Source organism: Hypanus sabinus, chromosome 20 (assembly GCF_030144855.1).
Source record: "Hypanus sabinus isolate sHypSab1 chromosome 20, sHypSab1.hap1, whole genome shotgun sequence".
In the NCBI taxonomy this organism is placed as follows: Eukaryota; Metazoa; Chordata; class Chondrichthyes; order Myliobatiformes; family Dasyatidae; genus Hypanus; species Hypanus sabinus.
Genome location: NC_082725.1, coordinates 39,668,303 through 39,689,574, shown reverse-complemented (window position 1 = coordinate 39,689,574; position 21,272 = coordinate 39,668,303). Strand labels below are relative to the sequence as shown.

At 38.8% G+C, this 21,272-nt stretch overlaps 1 protein-coding gene across 1 annotated transcript in view; it reads left to right on the top strand.

Moving 5' to 3' along the window:
* Positions 1-21,272, top strand: part of mturn (maturin, neural progenitor differentiation regulator homolog (Xenopus)) — a 37,388-nt gene that overhangs the window by 759 nt on the left and 15,357 nt on the right. The gene's annotated exons all lie outside the window — the stretch shown is intronic.

Sequence of the window (21,272 nt, the reverse complement as noted above, 5' to 3'; positions counted from 1 at the left end):
TATGGGGTGACGTTTTTACAGCTGTGTAGCGGACTAGGATTCGTGTCCACACCGTTATAAACGCAATTGTGTAATGCTGCGGCTGATGTTCGTCACTCCTCCGGTGCCTTTAGTGTTTACGGCTGTTCTTTGCCACATCCTCTTCGAAAAGTTATATACTTGCATGATGTCTTAATATACAATCTTATAACTACAATGTTTGTATTGCCAAGTTTCGAATTCGTTACTGGCAAACAACAGCTTGCGAGCCCATCTTGCATTTTGAATAGATAGTCTTAATTGATGTCGGATTTCTGCCTGTCCACCCTCTTGACTCCAAAAACAATGCTGAATGAGCGGACTTTATTTTCTGTGCAAAAAAAAGAGTCGCCATCCTACACAATATTATGGCATGATACAATTGTTGTTCACATAAAGTAATTTAACTCCCATGCTGGCTTGACATTATGTGACTTGACTCATTCACTGCATTGCCTCCACAAGCATACCGATATGAAGTATGAGTTTTGATTATTTAAAATATTGGTTCAGGTTTATTAGTCACTCCTCATCCTCCTCCGCTCCACTAGAGAATAGCCCTAGATCACTGTAATCTACGCAGCATCCTGGTAAATATCCTATGCGCCTTCTCTAAAGTTTTCATATTCTTCCTATAATGAAATGACCAGAACTCCAAATATGTCATTGGCTAGGCAATCCAGAATTTCATATGAGAAAGTGGTATATCCTGTACTGCTGCAGTTGTGTAGTGTAACTATACACAAGTGTCAGTACAGAGAATTATTTCCCCAGTAGGATTATATGAAACTTCAGATCTTCATTCCCCAGTACCTGTTGAAACTTTAGAAAAAGCTGTGGTCACAAATAGCATTGAAGAAACCTTGATAAGTTACTGTAGTGCATCTTGCAAGTGTTGCACTCTGGATAATGATGAGCTGGTATTTAAGGAGAGAAAATTTAACATGCAGAATGAAGTACCAATTTACTGGAAGTTGCTTGAGTGTTGGTGTTGCAATCAGATAAGTGAAAATTAATCAGTCATGTTCTTGATTTGTGCCTTGTAAACACAAATGACCTTGGAAAATCAGGAAGTGAATTGTACCTCCATAGAATATCCTGCCTTTGATCCATCCATATTATTAGGTAATTAATTAGGGCAGGCAAGATGAGTCTCTGGACATGAGATGTCCATGGTGGAGGATTTACTCTGACTGTCATTGAAAGCGAGTTATTTAGACTGACATTGTTTTAGTAGTTGGCGTAAAAGTGAGCTTGCAATTTATTAACACAAACCTTGGTCTTGCTTTATTTGGGTACGCCCTTCAATTTTTTTGGAATACTTCTGAGTTTAACACAAAAAATATTTTTTTTGATTTGATAGCTAGATAACCATGATTCTCACTGGATTAAAGATAGCTAAGTAGATAAATTGCCAAAAGGTTGCTAGAGAAAGTGTTCTGGGGAGAAGAAAACAGTGCATCAGTCCATTGAAAGGGCCAGAATTGTTGAGAGAGCTGGGGTTGTACGGACAGTAGCATAGTCAATCATAAAACTTTGTTTTAAAACGTGCTTAAATAACTAACTTTGCTTCTGAATGTACTGCTGCTGGAAAACAACATATTTCACAACATATGCCAATTATATTAAACCTGATTCTGATTTGCAGCACTGAATTTAGTAATGAAGTTACACCTTAAGAACAACATTTGCAAAATTTGTTTCTCTGACATTCAACATGCCAGCTCTGATTAATATTTTGCTTTGAGCTTAGTCTCTCAAAATTTTGCACTGTATACAATGGTTTTTGACCTGATTCTTGTGCAGGTTATTTAAAGGACTTAGTTTCATTTTCTTGTTTTTTGAGTATTTGGTTTTAATTATTTCTGTACTTCTTTCCTTACAAGATATAAATACAAATTCTAGTTTTAACACATTTGTAAAAGGCTGTGTACTTCATGATCAAATATTTCTCTGCATAAAAAAAGTCAGTTGAACTCTTATGTTATTCTGATTTCCATTAATCATATACCTGGTTTTCAGTAAAACAATCTCATGATCAGATTCCAAAGATTGGATTCCTGTTAATTGGTCCATTGGTTAATCAGGGCAGCCCCTTATTTAGGACAACTCTTGAACAAAATTTCACCGATAAAATTGCTGGGATTCCATTTACTTGGGACATTGTGCTGCTTAATTTGGACAGGAGATTTGCTGAACAGGTTCTAACTAGTAGCGACTAACTAACCAACAGTAACTAACTAGCATTGAGCAGTAAGATGATTTCAAATTCTTTTGCTTCCTGCGGTTTCAAGCATTTAGGCTTGGAAGATGCTAGAAAAGGCCAGGAGTGAAAATGAAACAATTTCACTACTTCAACAAGTTTAGACTACAAAGAATTTGATGGTATCAACAATCATCTTGAATGTTACAATGAAAGTGAAGATTTGAAGGGTAGTATTATATCAAAACAGTTGACTATCTGCACTAGGTGTCTCTGCTGTTTTTGTTCCTTGGTACAGTGGATGAATCCCTCCATTGATAACTATTGGAAACCAAAATACAGTTTTATAGTACTATAGTACTATTGGTAATGTTCTAATATATTTTCTGTATTTCATTTGAATACATAATTTGTTACTGTTTTTCTCTTTAATCCCTTTTTAACTATTTCTATGAAGCCTCAGCTAATTGGTGCTGCTACTTAAGTGGACCAAAATGTACTGGTCCGTATGTGTATCAATTAACCAGAGTGATTATTTGTTGCTTGTTACATAACAGATTTTGTTCACTCTAGAAAGGTGACCTAAGTATTTTGAGACAATTTAATAGGTAGGTGGTAATTATCTTTTTGTGTGAAGGAAGTGTTTTATAGTTCAGGCCCAGATGAGCCTTTGTAAAAGATCAGTGCTTAAATTCCACATTTTCTTAATATATCAAGGTCACTGCATTATATTAAAGTAGCCTGGGTGTTTAGGCACTTAAAATTGTGGGAGGGTTAAAAAAATAACATGCTGTATGTTTTAAGAAAAGCCTGCTTAGATTTAAATGTCCAGACTGGTTTTAAAAAGTTCAGCTAATGTTTAACAGAAAACAACATCAAACTTTGAAATATAAAACCAGTGACCTACTTAAAAATCACTAGACATTGTTAATCTGGCTAATCCTTTAGTAACAACACACACAAAATGCTGGTGGAACTCAGCAGGCCAGTCAGCATCTATAAGGAGAAGCACTGTCGACGTTTCAGGCCGAGACCCTTCGTCAGGACGTCGACGGTGCTTCTTCTTATAGATGCTGACTGGCCTGCTGAGTTCCACCAGCATTTTGTGTGTGTTGTTTGAATTTCCAGCATCTGCAGATTTCCTCGTGTTAATCCTTTAGTAAATTGTGTTTGCAATTTCCACTTTATATTCTTGTGCCCCTGTTCTATAGAGGTGGAAGATTTCACAAATTTTTTGATATCTGGGAGATGGGCTGCATTTGCTCTGCAGCTGGCAGAGATCGCTTTAGACTTGATTACCCCAGTGATTACTCCCCTTCCTCCCCTACCATTAGCCTCATGGCTTTGACTATTGGCAAACTTGCCATTCTATCATTAAGGGTAAGTTCTGTATTTATTTTAGTCCTCACTGATGCACCTTGGATCCATGTCCTTGAGCCCTTTAAGTTTAAAAAAACATTAGCCTGGATATTACAATTTTAATGACAGTGAAATCATTAGGGTTTGGCATTATTACACTACGTAATGATAATTTAGTTACTCATTTAGTAATTTACATGCATGCGTGATTCAACTCAGAAACCACAAGTTTTCTTGAGGGATTTGGTGCTGCTCTATCGTTAATGGTGCTTTGCAGCCACTTCTATTATCAATGGAAATTGGTGAAATTTTGGGAATTTAAAGTATTTGCAAGCTGTCCTTGCAAAATACACTGAAAATGTCGTATTAGTGAAATGCAATCCTGTGATTGCCAAAAAAGCTAGAAATACTTGGTGGATGGGGAAATATATGGTATGTTGTTAAAGCAATAGTTTGTGTTTTGGTCACTGAACATCAGAATGAGACATCTGATGAAAGATCATTAGCATGAAATTTTAACTCATCTCCATGATAGATATTGCCCAATCAACAAAATGTTTTCAATGTCTTCTGCTTTTTATTTCAGACTTTGAGCATCAGTAATATTTTCATTTAGTAAGCTGTAATCATTACACAGTAAACTCTAAAGGCCTATTAATTTTGTAGGATGTATTGTAGAAGTTTATTTATTATAAAAATATTTTTAATCCTTGTTAAGGTTCTAACGTTATGCGCTTTGCAAAGTGTTTAAATTATAATTCAGAAATTTGTCTTCTTCCCTTCCTGGGGTTGGCCATCTGAAAATTCATTTTGATCAGCTGCCTTAAGGCAGCTTGATGGCATTAAAGCTCCCAGGGATCATTATTTGAATTGACACTTGACTGCAAATGAATTCCATAAAAGTAAAGTCAACGCCGTAGAATTCAATGGGTCTTCTGTAATTTTTTTGTCTTTAAATCAGTTGTAATTGCCATTGCTTAATCAGTAACTGAAATTCTTTCTTTTTCCATCTTTTTATTGAATTTCATATATATAAAAAAACATAACATAATAATGAATAGGTTATAAATGCATAAGACTTGAAATTGAATTAATAATAGGATAACAATATCCTATTAAGATATCAACAGAAAAACATAGTACATTATCAATCAAGTCTATAATAATTGTATGAAAAAAATAAGAATAATCGTCAAAAGAAAAAGAAAAAATTGTAAAAATACAAGCAAAAAATATATATTGAGAAAAAAAAATACTAAAGTGAACTAACATGGGCAATAATAACAGTTTATTTGTATATGATAGTGCCAAAAACTCTATACCAGAACAAGAATAGACAGAGAGAAGGTCTGGGAGAGGTCAAATTAATTCATATGAAAATGTCGAATGAATGGTCCCCAAGTTTCTTCAAATTTAACTGATGAGTCAAAAATAGTGCTTCTAATTTTTTCCAAGCTCAGATAAGAAATAGTTTGAGAGAGCCACTGAAATGTGGTAGGAGGATTTACTGCTTTCCAATTTTGCAATATAGACCTTCTGGCCATTAATGTTACAAAGGCAATCATTCGTCTAATTGAAGGGGAAAACTGATTACCATCCTCATTTGGTATACCAAAAATTGCAGTAATAAAATGAGGTTGTAAATCGATATTCCAAACTGAGGAAATGGTAGCAAATATGTCCTTCCAATAGTTATGTAAAGTGGGACATGACCAAAACATGTGGGTCAATGAAGCCACATCTGAATGACATCCTTCCCCAATTCAACTTCAATGGACTTTTTAGGTATGATTTTTACCTTAAATCCCTATCAGAAGGGATTAGTGGCTTTTATTTATAATATGATTATGAAGATACAACCAGAAATATCAGGTAGAATTAAACAAGAATGGGAAAAAGAACTTCAATATAATATATCAATAGAAAAATGGGAAAAAATTTTACAAATGGTTAATTCTTCTTCTATATGTGCTAAACATGCTTTAATACAATTTAAAATTGTACATAGAGCTCATATGTCTAAAGATAAACTTGCTCAATTCTACTCTCATATTAACCCTCAATGTGACAGGTGTCATTCAGTAACTGAAATTCATGCCCTCACCCTTCCATTCTTTATCCCACTGTAGGATATCCTGTCATATTAAAGCACATCTCCCACATTTATAAATCTCTCAATCTTTGCAAACTTAATTTCTTTAAATCCAGCTTGTTTTACTGCTTTCCCTTTAGTTAGTGGCAGATTCTAAAGTTGTCAGAAGTCTATTCTATAGAATTACTTGTGTAATTTTTTCCATATTTGTTTAAGCATTTTTCCTCAATACTGTAGCAGTTTCTTTGAACAAGAATTTATTAATGATCCTAATCTTCTTTGCTTGACTTTTTTCAATTTTCATATTACGTCTTTAAAGCTCTTTGAAATATGCTAAATCTGTGAATTCTAAATTGAATTCTTTATTACAATAAGTAATTAAGTAGAAGTGGACTGAAAACAGCTATAAAGGTAAATGGAAGGCTTTTTCCAAGAGAGTGCATAATTGGATCCAAAATTCGCTCTGCATGCAAAAGGTATTGGTGGGACTTCTGAGTTTAATAATATAGGAGCTCATTTGCATGTAGGGATTGTCAGTAAGTCAGGTGTTTGTAACCTGGGGATAATCTGTACTGCTTGCATTATTTGGTATATAATACAGTATAGGCATGATTGCTCTCAAAGGTACAAGATTTATAAAGATGCTTCCAAGATTGGAATATTGTGGCAATGAGAACAGTTGAGATGTTGGGTTTATTGAAGAGCTGTAGAAATATGTTTCCCTAATTATTGATTTTCCTTAATGAAATGAGAAAAAAAGGGGATGCTGCTGTACAGTTAATTCAGTTAACATAATTAGGGAGAGTCAGAATGGGCATTTTCGCACATCATTTTTCAAATTTTTTTAGTTAAGAGGGTACTGATGAAATTTGACCAAAAAATGACAAACTACGACCTAAATTGATCTTGTAGAATTGTAAATATTGAGCAACACAATCCTATTCACTATGTTGTTGCCAACTCTAAGATGATTTCATTGCCCTGTAAGTCAATTCCCATTTCTCCTTTGACTTCTGTCTCTCTAACCTGCTATATTGTTCCAACAAAGCTCAATGTGTGCTGGAAGAATATAGCACCACATCTTCTGAATTACATGTTACTGCCTCTAGGGATAGTCATGAAACACAATATCAAATAGTTAGTCATTCTTGACATTTCCCATCTTTAGTCTCTTTTCCCCAAAGAACCGCAAAGGTTACAGCCCAGAAGAGACCATTTAGCAAACCAAGTTCATGCTGGCTGCCCAAGGGCAATTTTTGCTAGCCTCATTCTCCACCCTTTTTTCATACATTTTTTAAATATATTTTTTATTTGATTTTTTAAGATAATTACATAGAGTGAATAGTATAATAGAATAGTAGAGTATAATATCAGCCCTCTCCCCTCCCCTTAACCCTTCCCCCCCTTAATATCCCCATCTGAAAAAAAAAGAAAAAAGAAAAAGAAAGAAAAAGATTGCCTGGATATCAGAAGATCTCCACATGCTCCATGGAGTTGAAAATAACTTTAATATATATATTTATTTATTTCCCCAAATGGCTAATAACTTTATTTTCAAAGAGCTTACATATTTAATCCTATCTTTTGTAAATAAGGATGCCAAATTTTCAGAAATATATTCATTTCTTAAATTATAAGTAATTTTTTCATATGAAGTGCAGCTAAAAATTTCATTATTCCAACAGTCCATAGTTAAATATGAGTCTGATTTCCAAGTAACCGTAATAGCCTTTTTGGCTACTGCCAATGCAATTTTTATAATTTTTTTCTGGTAGTTGTTCAATTTAAGTTCCAGTTTTATCCCTTCAATACTACCTAGTAAAAATAATGTTGAATTATGTGTAAGTTGTATTCCAATGATTTGTTCCAATAAAGCTCTTAAATTTATCTAGAAAGGCTGAATTTTAAAACAAGACCAAGTAGAATGTAAAAAAGTACCAATTTCTTGATTACATCGAAAACATTGATCAGATAAATTTGGGTTTAATCTATTTATTTTTTGTGGTGTAATATATAATTGATGTAAAAAATTATATTGTACTAAGTCGGACATTTATTGTATTTGTCATACTGTCAAGGAATAGTCTTGACCAACCTATTTCATCAATTTTAGTATTCAAATCAGTTTCTCTTTTTTCCATACCTTGATTTTTTTTTCCTTTTCTGATACTTGCTCAGCTCCTCTTTGGATAGTACTGTTTATTCTACTTCCACTATTACCTCTCGCACTGCTACACTGCTTTTATTCACATGGCGTTTGTGTGTGTGTGTGTCGAAAAAAAAAGAGAAGACTTCCCTTTCCTGATGAATTGTTAGATCAGTTAGAAATGAAGCATCATCAACTGGAAGCATTTGGTCTGTTTCGGTCTGTGCAGGTGCTTTCTGACTTGCACACTCTTTGTTTAATAATGACTAATGATGTAAACATAATTAGCTTAACTGAGGTGTACTTTAAAATGGAGATTATTTTCTGAATCTTCACTTCTCAGAATAATTTTTAATTAAATCTTAATGTATACCAACTTCTGTTGGGGAAAAAATGGGTGAAGTTGATAGACACAGTAATGGCTATAAGACCAAATAACATCCCATTGTAAGTGCTGAAGACTACTCTTCAGAATTAGCAATGTAGCCAAGCCATTCCATCATTTTTCAATACTAATACAGTGCTGAAATCTGCCCTGCAATGTGGAAGATTGCCCAGATATGTCCTGTTCACAAAACGTAGGACAGATCCAGTCTGGTTAATTATTGTCAAATTGGTCTTCTCAATCATTGGCAGAATAATGGAAGGTATAGTGATATCAAAGACAGTTATTCTCAACTCTGGAATTCAACTCTCTGATCTATGAGATCTGGAGTGGACTGATTCTAGATAAACCCAAACTGGTCATCAGTGACCAAGTTATTGATTGATATGTCACTTGATGGCGTAATTGATGATGGCGTAATTGATGACTTGATCACTTTGTAGCATTTGATTAAGTGTATCAAGGAGCAATGGTAAAATTGAAGCCCTGAGTGCCAAATGGGAAATGTATTCTAGTGGTTGAACTTGTATTTTGCACAAGAAAAGATGTCTGGAGTTGCTGGACATCAATCAACCCAGATCCATCATCACTGACTTTTTTTTGAGCAATGCCTATATTACAATCTTTTAACTGCTGCTTCAAAGCTGATCTTTCCATTGTAAAATCAGATGTGGGGATGTTTTATGATTGTACAATGTTCAGTTAATTTGCATTTTAGCAAATTAAATAGTCGCATCAGCAAGCAGCAAGACATACACAATATTCAGATATGTCCTGGCAAGTGATAGGTACCATTTATGTCACAAAGACATTAGGCATGGAATATTCCCAAACAAAAGGGAGGCTTAGCACTTATCCTTGACTTTCAAACATTACTTTCACTGAGTCCCACATTAACTGGAAGCTCAGCTGGCCCAGTCTTAAATATATCGACTACAAGAACAGAGGTTGGGTATCCTGCAATGATTAACTTGCCTCCTAAAAGGGAGGTGTAATGAATAAATGTAATTTAGCATGCCATCCATACAAATCAATTCATCACATCAGTAGATTGAGGTATACAAAGGAAAAGCCTCCTAATGTCCAAAAATCCTTTCCATTATAGACAAGATGCAAGGGATGAAATATTCTCTCCACTTGCCTAGATGAGTGCAATATTCATAACTGAAGTAAAGCTTAATGTTATCCAGGACAAAGCACCCCATTTGATTGGCAACATGTATTTAAATACAGGCAGTCCCCGGGTTATGTACGAGTTACTTACCGAGCCCGTTTTTAAGTTGGATTTGTACGTAAGTCGGAACAAGTACATCCGGTATTATTTAGCGTTAGTCAAATGTTTGACTTAGAATATAGTATATATTTTACCTTTCTATGCATATAAAACATTTAAGAAATGTATGTATTCCAATAATTAAACCACTGTGTTGCTTAGTAATAATTGTAGCTTTCTTCGGGGCAGGGCCTTTCACATGCTCCATTATTCTCACTTTATCCGTTATCCTTTAAAATTGTTCCGTTCGTTGACCGACTGTAGCCTAACGCTTTTCCAATGACCGATGGTGTTTCACCTCTTTCCAAACGCTTTATTATTTCCACTTTATTTTCAATCATGATTGCTTCCTGTCATTGGAACAGAAACACTGCAGGTGGCAGGTTCCGAGCTGCGCCAGCTCCCAAGGTCCGCTGGGTCCTAAGGACCACCACATTGAATTCCCCGGGTCCTAAACTCCACTGCACTGAGGCTAAATGAGGCTAAATGGGACTGTGCTGGGTTTGGGTATTTGATCCTCCACAATATTCTGCATGGGAATTTAAACTGGAGGTGGCCATGTTTTTTTTAATCAAGGTTGAGTTGCGAGCTCAACATCAACCCGGTACGGGAGTCACTGGATCAACATCAACTCGGCACAGGAGTGATCCTTCACTAGATCAAACTTGGGAAACTCGGTTCTTGAGCCCGGCGCTGATCTCACTGCGCCACCAGCCAACCGGAATGGGGGGGGGGGGGGCGGGGGCGGGGTCAGGGTGAATCTTACTAAGAAACTTTTAAGCCAAATACAAAGTTAAACACTCAACACAGTGTCAAAGGCAACAACTTAAAATGACGGACGGCGTTCTCCTTCCTCGGTTCGTAAATACGAGTTGTCCATAAGTCGGACATTCGTAACTCGGGGACTACCTGTATAGTCGGTCCTCCTTATACGCAGGGGATTTGTTCCAGGACCCTCCCCACCTCCCCCCCCCCACCCCCGTGGATACCAAAAAACACAGATGCTCAAGTTGGTGGACTTTAGGACCCGGTGGAGCTCGGACCCGCCACCTGCAGTGTTTCTGTTCTGGAGAATGATCACAATTGAAAATGAAGTAGAAATTATAAAGCGATCAGAAATAGGTGAAACACCATCGGTCATTGGAAAAGCATTAAGCTACAGTCGGTCAACGTTCGGAACAATTTTAAAGGATAAAGTGGCAATTGGTGTCTGTCCTGTAACTCTTCAGAGTTTTCAGTGTAACTCCCCTCATTCCCAAGCTACACGCTGAGCCCCATTTGCTGGACTTAAAGGGAATCACCCACAGCAGAAGATGGTGAAAGGCATTGATTGTGTGGGTAGCCAGAGGCTTTTTCCCAGGGCTGAAATGGCTAACACGAGGGGGCATATTTTTAAGGTGCAAGGGGGATGTCAGAGATAGGTTTTTTACACAGAAAGTGATGGCTGTGTGGAATGCACTGCCAGCAACAGTGGTAGAGGCAGATACAATAGGATCTTTTAAGAAATTCTTAGATAGGTATATGGAGCTTAGAAAAATAGAGGTCTATGCGGTGGGGTAATTTTAGGCAGGTTGGCACAACATTGTGGGCCAAAAGGCCTGTAATATGCTGTAGATTTCTATGATTCTATGATATAAACAAGTCAATAATGACCCAGACATATTTATATCCTTCACATGGAGGTACTTCTATAAAATTCATCTGTAAGTGCATGAACAGTCCATCAGAGGGTGGTGTATGAGATCCTCCATCTTCACCAAATTTTCCTGGGTTTTGTAAAATACATAACAGAAATTGTTCACATTTTGATTTATAGCTTGCAATAAACCAGGGGCATAGCACGTTTGATTCCAAGGAATAAGGGTACTGTGTCCTGCGGGGCAAAACAGCATTTGGGTTGATGGTCACTTTATGCAGCTCGACTGTGAGCATTTTACCCATTCTATTTGGCTGGAGGGTCCAAAGGTGCAATGGGGCCTTGAAGAGTAAAGGGTCCACATCAGCATTGAACAACAACCCTCCTACGACTTCCTGTTCAAAGGCTGCCTCTGCTCCTACTGTACTAGAAAGCCTTTACCTCATTACATTTGCCACAGACTCCACCTAGTTGTGACCAGGACCTTTTCTTATGGCAGTCCTTGCAGACCCTTAACCATTGGTCCAAGGTCCTTTTCTGCTTTACCTCCAGGAACCACTAGTTAGGTGGGGTTCCTTGTTCTCCTGATAATTACCACTGAAACTTTTGAGGTAGTCACACTGCCGCCGCAATACTGGAATTGCCCACGTGTATTTCAGAAGTGTATAGAACAATTTCCTTACTGATACAGGGGTCGAATTTCTGATCCATAAAATGGTAATTTCCACCCAAGCCGTACAGTGCCACTTACCAAGTTACAGATCTAAACAAAATCAAGTTTCACAAGTGCAGAGTGATCAAAAGATAGAAATGTCCTTTGTTCTCACCCATTAACACAGTCTGGTTTCTTTCATTCAATCAACACATTCATCAACACAGTCTCATAAATTAATTAGATGTTTTAATGGTCACTTTTTATCTCATCCCTTAATCTTACACACAACATTCCTTGAGTTTACCCAGTATATTAATGTTTACAGATAAGCAATACACCCGGATTTCAAAAGAATTCAGCTATCAATCCCACTTGACATTCTCACTAACAGACACACAGACTTCACGTGCTACTAGTTTAGAAAGAGTTAAATTATCACCTGACCTGACTGATAGCCAATCACTCATTGTTTTACAAATCTCATTTGCTATACCTAGTCAGCTTTGGTTTAATCTTCAGCCATTTCTGTAAAGGTAGTAATTTTAAACTTGAACTCCAGCATTGTAGATGATTTAATCTGTTTCCTGTGTTCATGAGTATTAATGGATCTTTCAACACAGACAGCTCTAGAGGCCAATTCATTTGGTATACTTACAGCGTTGGTGATAGGCTGTTGGTTAGTAAGGGTGTCAACGTTTGCTGGGAGAAGGCAGGAATATGGGGCTGAGAGGGGTAATGTCAGCCACGATGGAATGGTGGAGCAGACTTAATGGGCTGAATGGCCTAACTCTGCTCCAATGTCTAATGGTCTTATACTCACTATGAAATATGAAACATCCTTTGGTCTCGCCAGATTTACAAACTCGCTCTCCAGTCCACGTTGTCACAGTACTGTACAAAAATCTTAAACACCCTAGCTCTATATATATGTGCCTGAGACTTTTGCACAGTACTGTATTTATTCATGATTAGTGAATGGTACTGATTATCACTTAACAAAATGTCTCCAGTTTGGCCATATTTTTGTCTTGTGAACATGTGACTACAGGCAATTTGTTGAGTGATCAGGAATTTAACATGTATCACAAGTGGCAGCCTTGGCTACAGTTTGAGGATTGGCCTGATTTGATATTATTGTTAGGTGGTCACTATTTGTTGTAGCGTTGTAGCATTTTGTCCAGTAATAGTCAAGAATTTCTTTACACATATGATTTGGAAAGCAAACTTGATTGGTCTTCATCAATCATGGGATTGAGTTTAGGAGTCGAGAGATAGTGTTGCAGCAAACCTCCGTCAGACCCCACTTGGAGTACTGTGTTCAGTTCTGGTTGCCTCACTATAGGAAGGATGTGGAGACCATAGAAAGGGTGCAGAGGAGATTTACAAGGATGTTGCCTGGATTGGGGAGTGTGCTTTATGAGAATAGGTAGAGTGAACTTGGCCTTTTTTCCTTGAGCGACAGAGGATGAGAGGTGACCTGATGGAGTTGTATAAGATGATGTGAGGCATTGATCATGTGGATAGTCAGAGGCATTTTCCCAGGGCTGAAATGACTAACACAAGAGGGCACAATTTTAAGGTGCTTGGGGGTAGGTACAGAGGAGATGTCGGGTAGGCTTTTTACGCAGAGTGGTGAGTGCGTGGAATGGGCTGCTGGCAACGGTGGTGTAAGCTGATACGACAGGGTCTTTTAAGAGACTCCTGTACAGATACATGGAGCTCAGAAAAATAGAGGACTCTGGGTAACCCTAGGTAATTCCTAAGGTAAGGACATGTTCTTTACATCTTTGTGGACCGAAGGGCCTGTATTGTGTTGTAGGTGTTTCTATGCATCAGAGGAATTTTACACATTTTATATTCATGTATATATAATGTGCTGTGTGAGGGTCTCAAGAAAGCTTTTGACTGATGGCATATGAGCATCTATGAAATTAAAAGGAATATACTTTCCTATATATCAACTCTGTTTATTAAGATCCTTGAGCTCTAGCAAAATTGTCAAGCATGACTTGGTTTGATTATATTAAACTTTTCTAAATTACTGGATATTTCTTTCTTGGTAATATATTCCAGCATCATGTCAACATCATCTTGACAAAATAGTACCCTTTTTGTTGTTGTTGTCTTCCCTTGAAGAACGGAATTATGTTTACTGTTTTCCAAACTTCTCCCAAAGTTCTTTGAATTTTGTAAAAATTTTCCTGTCTTCTTCATCTGCTTCCTTTAAAACCCATTCATTTTTCCAATATCTTGTCCCTCATGGTATTGTTGCAAGTTTTTCCATATTGTTTGAAAGCAGTCTATCTGGTGCCTTTAGGGTACAATGAATTCTGGTTAATTGGGACATTATGTGTTTAAATGAAATACAGAACAAATTATAACACTACCAATGCAACTATTATAAACTGTGTATTCGTTCCTAATATTTATCGACAGAGGAATTCATCCGGTATCCACTGCCTTGGATGAATTGTTCAGGGTGGCGTAGCACCTCTGGTGAATGGGCTTGTGTCCATTTTGAGGTAGCTCACTCACCTTCAGTACCCACTGGACACTTGGCTCTCACCTGGAGCTCCAAGTACCAGTTTACATTCAATACAGGTGGTCTAAACTGGGTAAGAGTAGCCAGGAGGCCTCATATCCCAGTGAAAAATGGATGTGCCTGTCCTAGTGCATGAAGTCAGCTCCAGGGACCTGGGCAGATGAGACCAACAGTAAGATGTGATTCAGCAATGCTTCAGGGAGAGCAAAGGGCACGATAAGGCAAAGAAGTCATGGTTATCCACTGCAACCAAAGAAGACCCCAGTTTTTAATGACTACTTGTACTACTGGACCCGGACTAATGGAATTGAGAGTGGAACTGACCCAGTGCAATGGCTTTTCCACTTTAAAAATTCTCACCACAGGTTTCACTGTCCTTGTTGGATACAACAGAGAACCAACACGCTGTCGTGTTTTTCTGATTGACTGTAAATGAACAAAATAAGCGCAAACACCTAGTGTGGAAAATGGCACACACAAAACGCTGGTGGAACACAGCAGGCCAGGCAGCATCTATAAGGGGAAGTGCTGTCGAAGTTTTGGGCAGAGACCCTTCGTCAGGACGAAGTCAGGAATTTAGAAAAGTTTAATATAATCAAACCAAGTCATGCTTGACAATTTTGCTAGAGCTCAAGGATTTTAATAAGCAGAGTTGATATATAGGAAATTATATTCCTTTTCATTTCATAGGTGCTCATATGCCATCAGTCAAAAGCTTTCTTGAGACCCACACACAGCACATTATATATACATGAATATAAAATGTGTAAAATTCCCCTGATACATAGAAGCATAGAAAGTCTACAACACAATACAGGCCTTTTCCTGATGAAGGGTCTCAGCCCGAAACGTTGATAGCGCTTCTCCCTATAGATGCTGCCTGGCCTGCTGTGTTCCACCAACACTTTGTGTGTGTTGTTGTTTGAATTTCCAGCATCTGCAGATTTCCTTGTGTGTGCTGCTTTTATACAGTGCAATACCTAAAGTACTCCAAATCTGCATTTTCATTGTAACATTCAAGGTGATTGACGATACCGTCAAATTCTTCATAGTTCCTAACTTGCTGAAGTCGTGAAATTATTTTATTTCACTCTCGGCTATTTTTGACATCTCCAAGCCTGAATGTTTTAGACAAATTGGCAAAAGTTTGGATCTGTAGCGGGGCAATTTACTTGAATAGTACAGAAAATGAGAAATAACATTATAACAGATCTGAGAAGCTGGTGTCCTTCTTTTAACAAAGAAGGATAATAGCTAATTGAGCTTTTCAAAGATCATGGATTATAATAGAGATGTTTCAGTCCTGGTGAAAGTCCATAAGACATAGGAGCACAATCAGGCCATTTAGCCCATCGAGTCTGCTCCACCATTCTATCATGTCTGATCCCAGATTCCACTCAATTCCATACATGTGCCTTCTCGCCATCCTGACTAATCAAGAAACTCTCAACTTTTGCCTTAAATATACTCTTGAACTTGGCCTCCACCACAGCTTGTGGCAGAGCATTCCACAGATTCACTACTCTGTAGCTAAAAAAAAATTCTTCCTTACCGCTGTTCTGAAAGGTCGCCCCTCAATTGTGAGGCTGTGCCCTCTAGTTCTGGATATCCCCATCAGAGGAAACATCCTCTCCACAACCACCTTATCTAGTCCTTTAGTTCCTTCAATGTTCAGTAGGTTTAATGAGATATCACCTTCCCCCCCCCCCCCCACCACATTCCTTTAAATCCAGTGAGTACAGTTCCAAAGCTGCCAAATGCTCCTCATAAGTTAACCCTTTCGTTCTTGGAATCATCCTCGTGAACCTCCTTTAGACTCCTAATGACAAAACATTTTTTCTGAGATATGGGGCCCAAAACTGTTGACAATATTCCAAGTGTTGCTTGATTGGTGTCTTATAAAGCCTCAACATTATCTCCTTGCTTTTATATTCTTTTCCCCTTCAAATAAATGTCAACATTGCATTTGCCTTCTTTACCACAGACTCAACCTGTAAATTAGACTTCTAGGAGTCTTGCATGAGGCCTCTGCACCTCTGATGTTTGAATTTTCTCCTCACTTAGTTAATAGTCTGCACTGTTGTTCCTTTTACCACAATGCATTATCATACATTTCCCAACACTATATTCCATCTGCTACTTTTTTGCCCACTCTTCCAATTTGTCTAAATCCTTTTGCAATCACATTGCTTCCTCAGCACTGCCTACCCCTCCACCTATCTTTGTATCATCTGCAAACTTTGCCACAAAACTATCAATTCCATTATCTAAATCATTGGGAAACAATGTGAAAAGTAGCGGTTCCAATCCTGACCCCTGAGGAACACTGCTAGTCACTAGCAGCCAACCAGAAAATGCCCTTTTTATTCCCACTCACTGCTTCCTGCCTGTCAGCCATTCCTCTATCCACGTCAGTAGCTTTCCTGTAACAACGTAGGATTTTATCTTGTTAAGCAGTCTCATGAATAGCACCTTGTCAAATTCTGTTTGAAAATCTAAGTAAATGACATCGACTGCCTCTCCTTTCTCCACCCTGCTGGTTATTTCCTCAAAGAACTCTTAACAACTTGTCAAACAAGATTTCCCTTTACAGAAACTATGTTGATTTTGACCTATTTTAGCATTTGTTTCCAAGTACTCCGAAACCTCATCCTTAAAAAAAAGACACAGGATAAGATGTTAATATCACTCATGCCAGGGGATCATGAGCATTTGCTCGAGACTGCCCTGATGTTGAGAGTGTTACAGGGTTGACACGCAGGGGTTTCCAAGTGGGCACCCTCCTTCCTTGACGTTTCATTGATTAACCCACGACATCTCAGTAGGACTCAACGATAACTTCTGGCGCCCCAGAGTCACTCCCTGTTGTGTCTTCACACTTTCTAAATGCTATCTTGGAGCTCAGGAGACGTCTTTTCACTTATCCAAAGCCAGTGACTGTTTTTTCCGCCACCTCTGATGGTTTGCCGTATAGTCTATCCATGGATCCCCAGCTCCTTCGGCAATTTGATAGTGGATGTGGCTATAAATCCCCTACACCCCACTTTCACAGGGCAAACTTCGGTTTTCCAGTCCCGTCGCTGAACTTCAGCTGCTGGATCTGCATAGCATGGCCTCTTGCGCTCATATGCTTCAGCCACTGAATCCTCCCATGGAACTGTGAGTTTCATGATGTAGACAATCTGTAATGAATTGGACCAGAGTAACAAGTCTGGCCTAAGGTTGGGGGTGGCGGGGGGGTAGCAGTTTCAGGTGGAAAGATGAGTTGTTTATTAACATCCACCAGCATTTTCCAGTCACAGGCCATGTTCATCTATCCTGTTTCTGGCATAGGTGGGAGATTAGTTGATCCTTTCTCTCCCTTTTGGACGAATGCTGCTGGTATCAGAGCTTTAGTCATTCTATTGGTTAAGGAGTTGGTTGCTATCCTCTTGGTCTCGATTGCTGCTGCCACACTCTTCAAGACCTAGTTGTGATGCCATGTGTATTTGCCTTTCATTATTCAATAGGTTTCCATCACGCCAGTTCTCATTCTTCTAAATACCATTGAATTCAGGCCCAGAGGCATCAAACAGTCTCCATATGACAATCCTGAAATCGTTTTTGTGAACCTCTTTTGAAACCTCTCCAGTTTTAACACATCCTTTCTAAGATAAGGGGCCCAAAACTGCTCACACTGCTTCAAGTGAGGCTTCAGCAGTGCTTTATAAAGTCTCTACATTACATCCTCGTTTTTATGTTCTAGTCCTCTTCAATTGCATTTGCCTTCCTCTCCATAGACTCAACCTGCAAATTAGCCTTTAAGGAATCCTGCACAAGGACTCCAAAATCCTTTGCACCTCAGATTTTTGTATTTTCTCTCCATTTAGAAAATAGTAAATCCTTTCATTTCTTCTACCAAACTGATGACCATACACTTCCTGACATTGCATTCCAACTGCCCTTTCTTTGCCCATTCTCCACATCCGTCTAAGTCTTTCTGTAGCCTCTGTATTTCTTCAAAACTACCTGCCCTTCCATCTTCACATCATCTGCAAACTTTGGAACAAGGCCAGCAATCCCATCACCTTAATCATTGACTTATAATGTAAAAAGAATCGGTCCCAACACAGAGGCCTATGGAACACCATTATTCACCAGCAGCTAACCAAAAAGGGCTCCCTTTATTCCCACTCTTTCCCACCCGCCAATCAGCTACTGCTTTATCCACGATAGTATATTTCCTGTAATACCATGGGCACGTAGCTTGTTAAGCAGCATCACGTGTGGCACCTTGTCATAGGCCTCTTGAAATCCAAGTACACACATCAACCAAATCTCCTTTGTCTATCATGCCTGTTATTTCTTCCAAGAATTCCAACATATTAGTAAGGCAAGATTTCTTTCCCTTGAGAAAACCATGCTGACTACAGTCTACTTTATTATGTGCCTCAAGTGTTCAGAAACTACATCTTTAAGAATCAGCTCCACCATCTTCCCAACCACTTCTTTCGGGCCATGCCAGAATCAAGTAATTCTTGAAAGATCTTGGCCAATACATTCATTTATTTCTTCTGCAACCTCTCTCAGGACTCTGGGATGTAGTCCATCTGGTCCAGTTGACTTATCCACCGTAAGTCCCTTCAGTTCAGTACATTTTTCCAATGGCACTGATTCCTGTTCCCTAACAGTCACAGACCTGTGGCACACTGCTAGGGTCTTCCACAGTGAAGACTGATACAAAGTACTCATTAAGTTCATCTACCATTTCTTAGTCCCCCAGTACTGCCTCATCAGCATCATTTTCCAGTGGTCCAATATCAACTCTCACCTCCCTTTTACTCTAGTATAAATGAAAAAAAAACTTTTCGGATCCTGCTTTATATTATAGATCATAAGACCATAAGATATAGGAGCAGAAGTAGACCATTCGGCCCATCGAGTCTGCTCTGCCATTCAATCATAGGCTGATCCAATTCTTCCAGTCATCCCCACTTCATTGCTTTCACTCCATACCCTTTGATGTCCTGGCTAATCAAGAACCTATCTATCTCTGCCTTAAATATACCCAGTGACTTGGCCTCCACAGCTGCTTGTGGCAACAAATTTCACAAACTTACCACCCTCTGATTAAAGTAATTTCTCTGCATCTCAGTTCTGAAAGGACGTCCTTCAATTCTGAAGTCATGCCCTCTTGTCCTAGAATCCCCTACTATGGGAAATAAATTTTCCATATATAATCTGTTCAGGAGTTTTAACATTCGAAATGTTTCTATGAGCTCCTCCCCTCGTTCTCCTGAACTCCAGGGAATACAGCCCAAGAGCTGCCAGATGTTTCTCATATGGTGACCCTTTCATTCCCGGAATCATTCTCGTGAATCTTCCCTGAACTCTCTCCAATGTCAGTATATTCTTTCTAAAATAAGGAGCTCAAAACTGCTCTCAATACTCCAAGTGTGGTCTCACAAATGCCTTAAAGAGCCTCAACATCACATCCCTGCTCTTATATTCTATAGCTCTAGAAATGAATGCCAACATTGCATTCACCTTCTTCACCACCGACTCAACCTGGAGGTTAACCTTTAGGGTATTGTGCACAAGGACTCCCAAGTCCCTTTACATCTCTGCATTTTGAATTCTCTCCCCATCTAAATAATAGTCTGCCCATTTATTCCTTCCACCAAAGTGCATGACCATACACTTTCCAACATTGTATTCATTTGCCACTTATTTGCCCATTCCCCTAACCTATCTAAGTCTCTCTGCAGGCTCTCTGTTTCCTCAAAACTACCCGCTCCTCCACTTATCTTTGTATCATTGGCAAATTTAGCCACAAATCCATTAATAATGTAGTCCAAATCATTGACATACATCATAAAAAGCAACAGTCCCAACACCTGACCCCTGTGAAACTGGCAGCCAGCCAGAATAGGATCCCTTTATTCCCACTCTCTGTTTTCTTCCGATCAGCCAATGCTCCACCCATGCTGGTAACTTCCCTGTAATTCTATGGGCTCTTATCTTGCTAAGCAGCCTCGTGTGTGGCACCTTGTCAAAGGCCTTCTGAAAATTCAAGTACACCACATCATAATTTCCTCAAAGAACTGCAGTAGGTTTGTCAGGCAGGATTTGCCTTTCAGGAAACCATGCTAGCTTTGGCCTATCTTGTCATGTGCCTCCAGGTACTCAGTAATCTCATCCCTAACAATCCATTCCAACCACTGATGTCACACTGACAGGTCTCTAGTTTCCTTTCTGCTGCCTCCCACCCTTCTTAAATAGTGGAGTAGCATTTGCAATTTTCTAGTGATCTGGTACAATGCCGGAATCTATTGATTCTTGAAAGATTATCATTAATGCCTCCACAATCTCTCCAGCTACTCTTTCAGAACCTGACGGGGAGATTTAGCTACCCTCAGACCATTAAGCTTCCTCAGCATCTTCTCAGTCGTAATTCTCACTACACAAACTTCACTTCCCTGACATCCTTGAATGTCCGGTATACTGCAGACGTCTTTCACTGTGAAGACTGATGCAAAATATGCATTCATTCCTCTGCCATCTCTGCATCTGTCATTACAATACTTCCAGAGTCATTTTCTATTGGTCCTATATCTACCCTCGACCTTAAAGACATGCGCTTTATTCCTTTTTTTAAAAAATGGGGGGGAGAAATGAAGTCCTCTCACCCACTTAGCTCACTGAAGCCAGAATGAGCCAAAGCCCTACCACTCTGTCTCAGATCACTCTGTTGATGACTGCTCCGCGAGGCAGTGTCTCCCCTTTATGCCTGAACCTTCAGTGCTTTTTAAATAACCATCATCAACCTGCAAGAAATCCCTCTTGGTAAAGCTCTGTTAACGCCGCTGATAGGCCATGTACAATGATGTTGAGAGATGATGTGTTAAGCAGGAATCTATACTTTGATTGGGTTTGGGAACCAGGGTCTGTGTTCTTTGACAAATGGCATCCACCAAGAACTTT